This window comes from Microcaecilia unicolor, chromosome 9, assembly GCF_901765095.1.
Source record: "Microcaecilia unicolor chromosome 9, aMicUni1.1, whole genome shotgun sequence".
Taxonomy (NCBI): domain Eukaryota; kingdom Metazoa; phylum Chordata; class Amphibia; order Gymnophiona; family Siphonopidae; genus Microcaecilia; species Microcaecilia unicolor.
Window position 1 is genome coordinate 145,638,201 of NC_044039.1, and position 14,369 is coordinate 145,652,569.

At 48.7% G+C, this 14,369-nt stretch overlaps 1 protein-coding gene across 1 annotated transcript in view; it reads right to left on the reverse strand.

Moving 5' to 3' along the window:
* NUSAP1 (nucleolar and spindle associated protein 1) overlaps window positions 1-14,369 on the reverse strand; it is a 268,127-nt gene that overhangs the window by 252,978 nt on the left and 780 nt on the right. The gene's annotated exons all lie outside the window — the stretch shown is intronic.

Consider the following 14,369-nt stretch of genomic DNA (forward strand, 5'->3'; position numbering starts at 1 on the left):
CGGCCGCCCCAAAGATCGCCTCTCGACGCGCTGCAACATCAATCCGATAATGTTTTGAGAATGTATGCACCGACGACCAAGTCGCTGCCCTCGCGATATCTTCCCACGACACCAGACAAGACTCTGCAAACGGCGACGCCTGCGCTCTTGTGGAATGTGCCTTAACGCTTATCGGAGAAGACCTCCCCATCAACAGATATGCCGAGGAAATCATCTCCTTAAGCCACCTAGCAATGGTCACCTTCGAGGCCATATTGCCCTTCTTCCCTCCTGCAAACAGAACGAAGAGATGATCCGACTTCCTGAACGAATTAGTTGCCTCTAAGTAAGCACACAAAGCTCTCCTAACATCTAGACAACGGAGAGCCCGAAAATCTTCAGGATAATCTTCCCGCTTGAAAGATGGTAACACCACCTCTTGGCTAAGATGAAAACGCGTAACCACTTTAGGCATAAAAGAGGGAACTGTCCTAACCGAAACTCCCGCCTCCGAAAAACGAAGAAAGGGATCTCTGCAGGAGAGCGCCTGAATCTCTGACACCAGTCTAGCGGAAGCCATGACCACAAGAAAGACGGTCTTCAACGTGACATCCTTCAAAGAAGACTTTTTAAGCGGTTCAAACGGAGGTCGTTGCAAAGCCCGTAGCACCAAATTCAAATTCCACCCCGGTACCACCGGAACTCGCGGCGGCCTCAACTGACCCACTCCCCACAAAAAGCACACCACATCTGGATGAGAAGCCCCTAAAACAGGCTAAAGCGGCAACCTGCACCTTCAGAGTGTTAAGCGACAACTGTCTGTCCATACCCTGTTGTAAGAATGCTAAAATAGAGCCTAGGGGAGCTAACTGCGGAGAAACTCCAGCCGCCTCACACCAGGAAACAAACGTTCTCCAAACTCTCGCATACACCGCCGACGTAGAACTCTTACGCGCATGCAACATAGTGGTAATAACCTCCTCCGGATAACCTTTCCGCCTAAGCCGTGACCTTTCAATAGCCAGGCCGTAAGCCGAAACTGAGCGGAGTCCTGCCTGACCACCGGACCCTGGAAGAGAAGATCCGGCAGATGAGCTAGACGCAACAGCTCGTCGATTAGAAGACGAATCAGATCCGCATACCAAGGACGCCTTGGCCAATCCGGGGCCACTAGAATCACCCGCCCCGGATGTCGAGCTATCCTGCCCACCGTCCGACCGATCATCGGCCACGGAGGAAAGACGTAGAGAAGCTCCAACGGCCACTGCTGAATCAGAGCGTCCACCCCTTTGGACCCGATCTCTCTGGCCCTGCTGAAAAATCGGGCTACCTTGGCGTTGGAGGAGCGAGCCATCAGATCCATTACCGGCTGACCCCACCGACTCACAATCTGATGAAAGGCAGACGGGGACAGAACCCACACTCCTGCATCCAAGCGGTGTCGACTGAGAAAGTCAGCCTGAACATTTAAGGAGCCCGCTATGTGAGCCGCCGACAACTGAGGCAACCGGTTCTCTGCCCACTGACATAGTAGCGCCGCCTCCTTTGCCAGAGGAGCGCGTCTTGTCCCCCCCTGCCGATTGACATACGCCACCGCTGTCGCATTGTTGGAGAGGACTCGTACTGGCTGACCGTCGAGAAACTTCTCGAACGCCACAAGGGCTAACGGGATTGCCCAAAGTTCGAGCAGATTGATCTGCAACTTTGCTTCCTGTACGGACCACGTCCCCTGCGCAGAATGTCCGAGACAATGAGCTCCCCAACCCGACAGACTGGCGTCCGTCGTTATCACACACCAATCGGGAACGTACAGAGGCATGCCCCGCCTCAAATTGTCTGACTGGAGCCACCATCAGAGAGCGAAACGAGCTTGCGGAGACCATGGAAGTCGAATTGAGTAATCCTCGGACAGAGGAGACCACTGAGAGAGGAGATGCCATTGGAGAGGACGCATGTGACTCCGAGCCCAGGGGACAACCTCCAGCGTCGCCGCCATTGATCCCAGAAGCTGAACATAATCCCAAGCTCTCGGGGCCGGATTCTGAAGAATGGAAGAGACTTGCTCCTCCAACTTGAAGCGACGCTGATCCGGTAGAAATACTCTGCCCTGGGCCGTATCCAATCTCACTCCTAAATATTCCAAAGTCTGAGTGGGTTCGAGATGGCTCTTCTGAAAATTTATCACCCAACCCAACGACTGCAACAGAGCTATCACCTGCTGAGTGGCCCGCACACTCTCTGCGTAAGAAGGGGCCCGGATCAACCAGTCGTCGAGATAAGGGTGCACTTGCAATCCCCTGGTTCTTAAATAAGCCACCACGACCACCATCACTTTGGAGAACGTGCGAGGAGCCGTAGCTAACCCGAATGGCATGGCCCTGAATTGGAAATGCTGTCCCAAAATTGCGAACCGAAGAAATTTCAGATGTGGAGGCCAAATGGGAATATGCAAGTAGGCTTCTTTCAGATCGAGAGCTGTCAAGAACTCTCCGGGCTGTACCGCTGCCAGCACCGACCAAAGAGTTTCCATCCTAAAGTGCCGTACAATGAGGGCCTTGTTGACCGCTTTGAGATCCAACACTGGACGGAAAGCCTTTTCTTTCTTTGGCACTACAAAGTAAATTGAGTAGTGGCCTTGACCCACCTCGTCTGCCGGCACGGTCACTACTGCCCCGAGACGAAGTAACTCTGCTAAGGTAGCCTTCACCGCTGCGGTCTTTATCTCCGACTTGCACAGAGACTCGAGAAAACCGTCTGCGAGAGAGCGCGCAAATTCCAACTTGTAGCCCTCTCTTATAATACTCAGCACCCATTCGTCTGTAGTTACCCTGGCCCATTCTTCTCCAAAGTCGGACAGCCGTCCTCCTACTGGCGAAGAAGACTGGACCAGGGCCCCATCATTGTGGACCTCTGGCTCCAGATGGACCTCTGGGAGCTGGTTGCGGAATTCTACGCTCCTGACGAAAGGGCTGTTGCTGTTTTTGAGAAAAACGGGGCTTAGAAAAAACTCAGACCCTACCAGGCCTATATTTCTTTGCTTCCTTGAAATGTGGACGGAAGGTTCTCGCCTGGCTTTTAGACTTATCCTCCAGAAGACGGCCCTTGGACTCACCCAGGTCTTTAACAATCTGTTCTAGTTCCTGACCAAACAACAGTCTACCTTTAAACGGCAACTGTGCCAAACGGGATTTAGAAGGAAGATCAGCGGCCCAATGCCTCAACCAAATCCAGCGCCTAGCCGACACATCCAAAGAAATTCCCTTAGCTGAAGCTCTCAAAATATCATACAGGAGATCAGCCAAATATGCCAAACCCGACTCCAGAAGAGGAAGATACTCAATCAGGTCCTCTGGCAACGCCGCCTTCTGTACCCAAGAGAGGCACGCCCTAGCCACATACGAACCACATACTGAAGCCTGCAAAGATAAAGCGGCCACTTCAAAGAAAGACTTAACCGACGCCTCGAGCTTCTTCTCGTGGGTCCTTAAGAGCCGCTCCACCCTCTACTGGCAAAGCGGTCTTTTTGGTAACAGCCGTGATCAAAGAATCTACCACCGGAAGCCTAAAGGATTCCAAATCTTCCTGGCGTACTGGACAAAGCTTGCCCATACCCCGAGCCACCCTCAGAGTAGCCTCAGGGGTTTCCCATTGAGCCCGAATTAGGACTTGCATAGCCTCGTGTATATAAAAAGCTTTCGGGAGGGCTCTAGTGCCTGACATTATCGACGCACTAACCGCGACCGGCACCAAAGGTTCTGGGGCCGAGAAACCCAAAATTTGCAGTACCTGCACAATAAGAGAATGGAGCTCCTCTCTCCGGAAGAGCCTCGCCGCAGTAGGGTCATCACCCTCCGCTGTGGGGAGCTCTCCGTCCTCCAGGGCCTCTGGACCTGACTCCACTGACCCCATGTCGCCCTCAAAATCCGAGAGAGCCGAATCATCTACTATGGGCTGCTCAAAATTCATATGAGACCTTTTAGCCTGCTGCTGAACCGGCTGCGCCTCTGATCTCACAGGAGCACTTAAAATGGCTGCCGGCTGACGTTCTCCTTCAGAACGCAGCAAGAAAGCCTCGTGCATCAGTAAAATGAACTCGGGAGAAAACCCCGCCAAACCTGGCGTCTCTGATCCTGCAGCCGCGCTGCCCTCCTTAACCGTGCCTTCCGTGACCGTCGCATTCGCGGTTACTGGCCTATCAAGCCTAACAGAAAAAATGGCACTAGCGGAGGCACACGTCAACCCAAGACCAACGCTTCCCGCCAAACCTGGCTCGTTTTGCTGCGCGACTTCGGGACCCAACTCGCGTTCTTCTAACTCAGAACCGGCCTTTCCTAACCCTGCGGAGCAAGACTCGCAAACTCCCGACGCTGACCTACGAGCCCCACAGCGCTTCACAGACTCCGACGGACCAGACATAGTAAAAATGAAATTTTACTCACAGCACCTTGTCAGCCCTGCTCACATTCGCTGTAAAACTGAACGGAAGACTTTCCAGCACTTAAATTTTCAGTGCTTCTTGCAGGGCAATGTCGTCTATGAAAGGTAAGTCTCATTTTTTTTTTTAAGAGGCAGGAGACTACCTTACTGGAGATTTGTCCGTCTGATAGGGGGAGAAGGGTAGGGACCTGGCACCACCAGGTGTATCCCAAATGTGCATCCGCACCTCAAACCCCACCAATAGCTCAACACCCCCGAGGGAACAGGATAGGAGCCTTGGAATACAGAGCTGCACAGTATGCTCCTTCTACCTGCTAGATAGAGAGAATACTGAAGTTAGGAAGGCTGCACATGCCCTCTAGAGGGAAACTTCGGAGTTCTCTCTATCTAACCTGCTAGAGGAGGGGCATAACCCACAAGTCTCTGGATTGATCTGAGAGGACACTATGGAAACAAGGTTTAAGCAAAGCAATGCTGGAGCTAAGGCTCCCAAGGCAAGCAGGTTTAAACAAAGCAACAATGCCCGAGTCACTGCTCCCAGGGCAAACAAGGTTTATGCACACAATTCACGAGCCAATGCTCCCAAGGCAAGCAAGGTTTAAGCAAGCAATGCCTGAGCCAAGGCTCCCAGGGCAAAAGGACACACACAGGCACAGCGCAGCAAACTGGAACCAGGAACAGCCCACGCAGATCCCTCTGCGCTCCAAACACAGCCATCTCTCGTCCAGCAATACTTCGAGACACGGCCACGGCCCCAATACCTACAGCACTCCACATCATTCCAGCACACACAGTCCAAAACTCAGCACAGAGCCTACTCACTGCAACCAGTGACTAAGGACTCGCTGTGGACGACTGGAATCTCAGCTGAAGTATAAGAAGCTCTTGGGACTTCAAGGCTTCGAAGCAGGCTATACTGGAACAGAGCAAGTGAAAGATGAGCAAAGCTTCAGGCCACGGCCTGACAAGGAGACAACAGTTGGAACTAGAAGAGCCTCAGGCAGGCCTGTGCTCAATCAGGAATTGCCAGAACACTGAGTGCACGCAGAGGCCAGTTTAAGAAGGGCTCAGCACTGATGACATCACCAGCTTGGTCTCCACCACTCTACAGTGACCCCACAGGTCACTGACTAGAACTGCAGGTAAATTTAATGGATGAAGCAGGGCACAGACATTGACGACCGTAACAAGAATAAACTTTATTCCTCAACTTCGCCTACTCAATAGCCAAGCCCAAAGCAGGAGGGCTCCTCCATTTGAATCAGCCCTTGAAGAGGCCTGACAGCAGAATTGGATCATCCACCTGCAAGCGAATCAGGTCCGCATACCAGGAGCGATGTGGCCAATCCGGAGACACCAGAATCGCCCACCCCTGATGGCACTGGATCCGATGGAGCACGCTGTCTATCATAAGCCAGGGAGGAAACACATAAAGCAGGAGACCCAGAGGCCACGGGTGCAGAAGAGCATCAATGCCCTCTGATCCGAACTCCTTCCGTTTGCTGAAGAACCGCAGGGCTTTGGCATTGATACAAGTCACCATGACGTCCATGGCCAGTGGTCCCCACTTGGATGCAATGAGCTAAAACGCCGACTGTGCCAGTTCCCACTCTCCTGAGTCTAGAACATGTGTGCTGAGATAGTCTGCCTGTACATTCAGTGCTTCCGCAATGTGCGCAGCAGACAGCCGTTACAAGAGGACTCCACCCACTGAAGGAGCAACTGAGCTTTGTGTGCCAAGTCTGCACTGCAAATGCCCCCTTGACGGTTGATGTAAGCCACTGCAGTCACTTTGTCAGACAACACTTGGATCGACTTGCTTACCACCAGGTGCAAAAAAGCCAGATGAACCACCCGAAGCTCCAGTTGATTAAATTGACCACTGTGACTCCTCTGGGGACCAAACACCCTGAGCTACCTGACGCATGAGGTCCGCCACCTTCGCACCAGGCAGGCAAGTAACCAGGCGATCCTCACGTCCACCAGCCACCCAGCTATCTATATGCCTAATGATCGAATCAACAACTACAACAGCTGTCCTAACCCTTCCCTCCTGGGCAGAGCTTGGAGACATATCCTCGGTGCAAGAGGATAATACATCCCCTGGTGGGCAGGTCCTGGCTACAGGAGTACTTCCTACCACCAGGATGATGCACAGGGGCTACCAGACTGGAGGTAGGGCTTCTCTACAATATCACTGTAGGTCTCCTCTATGTACCTCTCTGTCTCCCTCAGCTCCACCAAGTCTGCTACTCTAGCCTCAAGAGAACTGACTCGTTCTCTGAGAGCTAGGAGCTCTTTGCATCGGGCACACACATATAACTGCTCACCGATTGGGAGACAATCATACTCAATGCAAAAGACTGGATAGCACCCCTCTCGCTGCTGGGTTGCTGACTCCAACTTAGTATTTTTGAGTTTTTCAATAATTTAAAACTTGCTAAAGTATTAACGATATTAGCCTAATATAAAAATGTCTTAATTTATATGGTATATTGTGTGATTTATTTAGTGTTTCCTACTTAGATGGTAATGAAATGTATTTAAAGCTCTGTAAGAGCACTCCTTGCTTGTTATCCTAATTACAATAACTGACTATAAATTAAGAATTGTGCTAGGGATGGGTGGGATGAAGACTAAACTAGGTCCTGCAGTGCCTGCTAGAGGCTATCTGTTAATGCTGTAGTACAAAAGTTCAAATTTTCAAACTAGGGGGAAAGAGTATGGAGATTGGTTGGCAAAGTTTGCTTTTTTATATTTTTATTCTGTCTATCACTAACCTACAATTCCTCCTTTAAAACTGTACGGGAAACTATCGATGGTCACTAGTACTAGCCTCCTTCGACACAGGGCTTCCCACACAGCTCTCCTGACACTGTCCCAACGCTGCTCTCCGTGTACCACAGTGGGAGCAGGATTTGACCTGCTCTGCAGCCATGATTCGTGCTACAGCACTGTTTTGCCAGCAATAGTGGGGGGGGGGGGGGGGGTTTGCGTTGCTGAAGAAAAAAAAAAAAAGCTAAAAACTACACTCACCCGCCCCCTGCAAAGGGTTTCTGAAGCAGGGAAGTGCCAGTTGCTGCCTACCTTGCTCAGGAGTTTTGGTCTGATCTCAGATAGCAATAGTGCCCTTCCTAGGAGAAAACAGAGTTTCTCCTCAGTTGCTCTCTGTCTACAGAGACGCCCTTGTCCTTTTTTTTAACATGGTTTAACTTGGGGAAGGAGATGAGAGCAAGCAAGCCAAGCAAGAAAAGGAAGGAGGAAGAAAGAGGGACCTGGGGAGACCAGGTATCTCCAGAAAGGCGGCACCGCACAGACGCACACCCCAGGTTACACTGAACTAGGGCACAACAGGAGCCAGTAGTCACAAACCAGGAGAATAAGGGAAGACATCCATCCACCTGCTGGAGATAGAGAATACTGGATGAGCCAGGAGCATAACGTCTCATATACCACTTCAGCTCAGTGTGTACTCTATCTCCACCTGCTGGTACATGGACATAACCTACAAGTCTCTGGATTCATCTGCTGCTGGCATTAAGGAACTTAGAAATACAAGAACAATTTCTCAAAACAGATACTTGAACATTTGAGTGCATTTCCTGAAGAATAAAAATGTCATCAGAACATGAGTAAAGGAACTCATCCATGTCCAATAAAACTGAGTTTAAAGAGCTCATGTGGATATTAAATACAATAGGAGATGAGAGCCCTAAGGAATTCCACACCCAGATGTCTAAAACTGAGATGTTTTCCCATGTATTCTCACTGCGTAAGAGCCAGTTTGCAAACAATTCTTGAACCACTAATACAATTTCTCCAAGTTCTATATCAGATAACAATTCTATACAAATATCATCTACAAATGGCCTGTTTCCCCTCCCAAATTTACATTCAAGAGGTTGACCTGGTTGCTTGGTGACAAGTGCCTTACATTACCTTGCAGAAGACATGGATTTTTTTGAACTAGCCAAGACTACAGATGCTGTATAAAATGGGTTGGGAAGAATCCCATCCCAATCTTTATTCAATGATGACACCTACTGGAAAAAAAGACAGTATGCATACCAGGTTCCAGTCTGTTGCTCCAGGCCGAGGACCATCACTACAATGGGTCGGATTGGGCTAGGGAATGAGAGATCAGAGTGCCCTCATCTAAAGAGAATACTTCATTTAAGCTAGACCTCAAGAGCACAACTGCCTGACCAAAATAGAAGTGTAATAATTTAAGATCCATAAATTAAGATTTGGCCATAGCTCAATAGCAATGCTATGTTCTGAATTTGATTCCAGTTTATCTTTCCTTATTATTATTATTTGTAGCATTTGTATCCCACATTTTCTCACCCATTTGCAGGCTCAATGTGGCTTACATTTGCCGTTATGACGATTGCCAATTCCGGACTTTAGATATGCACATGATTTTGTAATCAAGTGCATACATACAAGGTAGAAGAATGCATTGTGTGCTTGCGTACTTGTTAACACGTGTTTTTGCAATCAAGTGCGTATGTATGTGGTAGAAGAATACATTGTGGTCTTGTGTAGGTGTCGGCTTTATGTAGTTGCTCAGATGATGGTATTATGGTGACAGTAATAGTGTTGGGCAGTGGTTATGTCGTTTCGGTCTTATTCTTCGTTGTTGTTGTTTAGAGGTTAGGACGATAGGCATTCATAGCCCTCATCACTTAATACAACCATGTAACGCCTGAGGGAAACTAACCCTGGGTACCTAAGTCTTGGTCAAAAGATTGATAGAAGGGATCAAATACACAGAGAGAACACCGAGTAGCTGAACATGAAGGCTTATGTACAGTAACCAGGACCCAGTGAATGAATTTTAGGCACCCTAGACAGTTTCAGATTTGTAAAACCTCAATTAACTTTCAGGTGCTTAAGCCATACCCCTGAGATTTTGACAGTTAAACTGCACCATCACAAGCATCCAAACATCAGCCCTCCTAGAATGATCCTATAAAAACATACAATAGGATATCATATTATAAATTATCTGGAAATCGGAATAACGAGTGAAGTGATTAAATCTGCAAATGACACAAAACTATTCAAAGTTGTTAAAACACATGCAGACTGTGAAAAATTGCGGAAGACCTTGGGAAACTGAAAGACTGGTCATCCAAACGGCAGATGAAATTTAGTGCCCTGTTTACTGAAGTGCGCTAGCACTTGCTAAAAATTAGCATGGGCTAATGCTACAGACACCCATAGGAATATATGGGTGCCTAGTGTTAGCGTGCACTAAATCCCACTAGCATGGCTTATTAAATAGGACCCTTAAGGTGGACAAATGCAGAGTGATGCTCATTGGGAAGAATAATCCAAATCATAGTTATCTGATGCTAGGGTCCACCTTGGGGGTCAGCACCCAAGAAAAAAAATTTAGGTGGTGTTGTAGACAATACACTGACATCTTCTACCCAGTGTGTGGCAGCAGCCAAAAAAAGCCAACAGGATGCTAGGAATTATTAGGAAAGAGATGGTAAACAAGACCAAAAATACTATAATGCCTCTGTATCGCTCCACTGTGCGACCTCACCTTGAGTACTGCGTTCAGTTCTGGTCACTGTATCTCAAAATAGATATAGCGAAATTAGAAAATGTTCAAAGAAGAGTGACCAAAATGATGAAAGGCTAAAGAGGTTAGGGTTTTTCAGAAAAGAGAAGGCTGAGGGGAGATATGATTATCTACAAAACCCTGAGTGGTATAGAATGAGTAGAAGTGAATCGATTTTTTTTTTTTTTTTACTCTTTCAAAAAGTACAAAGACCAGGGGTCACTCAATGAAGTTACATGGAAATACTTTCAAAACAAAAAAGGAAGAAATATTTTTTCCACTCAAAGAATAGTTAAGCTATGGAACTCTTTGCCAGAGGATGTAGTAACAGCAGTTAGCATATCTGGGTTTAAAAAAGGTTTGGACAAGTTCCTAGAGGAAAAATCCATAAGCTACTATTGAGACATGGGAAACTACTGCTTGCCCTGGGATTGGTAGCATGGAATGCTGCTACTGTTTAGGTTTCTGCCAGGTACTTGTGATCAGGATTGGCCACTGTTGGAAATAGAATACTGGGCTAGATGGATCATTAGTCTAACCCAGTATGAACGTTTTTATGATCTTGTATCTACATATTAGATGCTGACATAAGACAAATTTAAAAAAGTCATTGACAATTTGAAAATTGCACACTACCCCTACAAGTAAAATTTTGAGGTGATGTTTTTTTGTATAAGGATTTATTGCAGTGGGCATAATCTTTTTGTGCCCTGACCCCATGAACATAGCCCAATAACTGTGTGACCCCCACCCTCTCCCTGAAGTGCAAAATAATGATGTACCTATGGAAAGCCCATCCAGGTTAAGACCCCAAACACAGGTTTTGAAGTCCTAATTGGGGTCCTCACACACAATTTGGAAAGCTCTGATCTATTGTTTTGCTTTGACTGTGGCTGCTTTCTGCCTGTCCCTTAGAAACGTTCCGCACAAGCAGCAGCCACACCAACATTTTGGCAAGCATAGCATCAATAACAAAGAACTTGGAGGGGGCAGGAGATTGGCGGGGACAAACAAACCAATCAAAAACAATGTTCCTGTACCTAATGGTTATAACCATCTCTGACAGTAGCCTAGACTTTCTGAGTGGCTCCCGGTTAAGTTTACAAGACAGAGTAAAATCGAGACTGGATTAATCTATAGAGAGGGGAGTGACCAGCAGAAGAAAAGAGGTTTTAATGCCCCTGTATAAATCGTTGGTGAAGCCCCACCTGGAGTATTGTGTTCAGTTCTGGAGGCCATATCTTGCTAAGGATGTAAAAAGAATTGAAGCGGTGCAAAGAAAAGCTACGAGAATGGTATGGGATTTGCGTTACAAGACGTATGAGAAGAGACTTGCGGACCTGAACATGTATACCCTAGAGCAGTGAAGGCGAACCTATGGCACACGTGCCAGAGAGGGCACGCAGAGCCCTCTCTGTTGGCACGCGCGCTGCCGGTCGCCTCAGCCCGTTCCAGCCCTCCCTCCCTCCCACCCGGCACCAGCCCGACCGGCCTCCATCCCTCCCTCCAAGCACGAAATTTAAGTCTTCCCTTGTCCGAGTTAAGGCGGCGTCAGCAGTAGCAGCGAAAAGCGTGCTGCTGGCTCGGCGTGCCTCCTTCAGCCTTCCGTCTCTCAACCTCTGGTCCCGCCCTCATTTCATGTTAGGGCGGGACCAGAGTTTGAGAGACGGAAGGCTGAAGGCGCGCCAAACCAGCAGCACGCTTTTCGCTGCTACTGCTGACGCTGCCTTAACTCGGACAAGGGAAGACTTTTAAATTTCGTGCTCGGAGGGAGGGAGGGATGGAGGCCGGGCGGGCTGGTGCCGGGTGGGAGGGAGGGAGGAATGCTTGACGCCAGGTGGGTGGGTGGCCTGGTGCCTGCTGCCAGGTGGGTGGGAAGGAGGGAGGCCTGCTGCTGATGCCTGCTGCCGGGTGGGAGGGAGGCCTGGATGGGTGGCCTGGTGCTTGGGTGCGAGGGAGGCAGGCCTGGTGCTTGGGTGCGAAGGAGGCCTGGTGCTTGGGTGGGAGTGCTGGATGGCCTGGTACTGGGTGGGAGGGAGGCAGGCTTGGTGCCTGGTGCTGGGTGGGAAGCCTGATGCAGGGTGAGTGGGAATGCTGGGTGGGTGGCAGGCCTGGTGCTGGTGGCAGGCCTGGTGCTGGGTGGGAGGGAGGCAGGCCTGTTGCCTGGTGCTGGGTGAAAGACCTGGTGCTGGGTGGGTGGGAGTGCTGGGTGGGTGGGAGGCCTGGTGCTTGGTGGCAGGCCTGGGTGGGAGGGAGGCCTGGTGCTGGGTGGGAGGGAGGCCTGCCTGCCTGGTGCTGGGTGGGAGGGAGGCCTGCCGCTGGGAGGGCAGGGGTGAGAGGAGGGTGGCTGGAGGGGAGGGCAGGGGAGAGAGGAGAGTGGCTGGACATTTGTGGCTGGAGGGGAGAGGAGGGTGGCTGGACATGGATAGAGGGCAAGAAATGAAGAAGAAAGGAGGAAAGTAAAGAAATAAATGGAAAGGAAGCCCTGGAAACGGAGTTAAGAGAACAGATAGAGAGCAGCAGAATCAGCGACTAGGACCAATATGGATAGAAAAAACAAAATCACCAGACAACAAAAGTAGAAAAAATCATTTTATTTTCCTTGTCATACCGCGCATGTGTCTTTTCGATCCATCCATACAAATCAACTTATGCATCCAGCTTCTCTTACATAAGCACACAACTGTGGAATGCACTACCAAAAGCTGTGAGTACAACGTACGACCATCTCAACTTCCGGAAATTACTAAAGGCCAACCTGTTCAAAAAAGCATACCCTACCGACCCAACTTAATTGTCTGAACCCTGGAACACAATGTAACTAAAGCTCGTAATGAACACTAGAACTCTTCTTCTCTACGATTCCCAATGTGTCTTACATATGAACTTTATTCGACTATAATATCACTTTGTATTTGCTTCTCTACCAGAGTTGGCAAACGCCTTTACGGTACTAGTTGAGCAGACTTATACGGTCTGTGCCAGAGCTGGTGGTGGGAGGCGGGGATAGTGCTGGGCAGACTTATACGGTCTGTGCCAGAGCCGGTGGTGGGAGGCGGGGCTGGTGGTTGGGAGGCGGGGATAGTGCTGGGCACACTTATACAGTCTGTGCCAGAGCCGGTGGTTGGGAGGCGGGGATAGTGCTGGGCAGACTTATATGGTCTGTGCCCTGAAGAGCACAGGTACAAATCAAAGTAGGGTATACACAAAAAGTAGCACATATGAGTTTATCTTGTTGGGCAGACTGGATGGACCATGCAGGTCTTTTTCTGCCGTCATCTACTACGTTATATGTTATATTTTAGTGTTTGGAATATGTCCAATTTGAGAATTTACATCTGCTGTCTTATTTTGCACTGGGTATACTGGAGCTGTAACAACTTACAGAAATGATTTATAATGAAAGAAAATCATGTTATTTTTTTCTCCTATACTAGTATAATATTTTCAATGATGTCTGTTTATATTTATTTATTTATTGCATTTGTATCCCACATTTTCCCACCTTTTTGCAGGTTCAGTGTGGCTTACAATATGAGTTAAATGATGGAAATACAATTTGTTACAGATTGGTTATGGATTACATTGTGCAGAGTTATGCAAGACAATCGAGGTGTCGTTAAGAAATGTAACAGTGGAACACAAACATTGAAACGTTGGAAGGAGACAATGGGAGCTTAGAGGGCGATAATAAGGCATGAAGACATATGATATATATCTTTCTGTGAGTAAAGGTATGGGTGATGTGATATTACGGGAATGAGAGTTCAGAAGTGGATGTATGATGCATTAATGAACAGTAAGTATGGACTTTATGTGTTTTAGTTCTTTCCGTAAATTTTTTCAAAAAGATGGGTCTTCAAAAAGATGCGCCATGGCTGGGGCAAGGGGTGTGGCTATCATAGGGGTGGAGTCATGGGGTGACCCCACCCATGAGTACCGGCACCTCGCGATAAATAATTAGATTTTGGGTTGCTGTTTGGGCATTCGGTCTCTGAAAGGTTCGCTATCACTGCCCTAGAGGAAAGAAGAAACAGGGGTGATATGACACAGACGTTCAAATATCTGAAAGGTATTAATCCGCAAACAAACCTTTTCCGGAGATGGGAAGGCGGTAGATCTAGAGGACATGAAATGAGATTGAAGGGGGGCAGACTCAAGAAAAATGTCAGAAAGTATTTTTTCACAGAGAGAGTGGTGGATGCTTGGAATGCCCTCCCGCGGGAGGTGGTGGAGAGGAAACCGGTAACGGAATTCAAACATGCATGGGATAAACATAAAAGAATCCTGTTCCCAGGGAATGGATCCCCAGAAGCTTAGCCGAGATTGGGTGGCAGAGCCGGTGGTGGGAGGCGGGGCTGGTGGTTGGGAGGTGGGG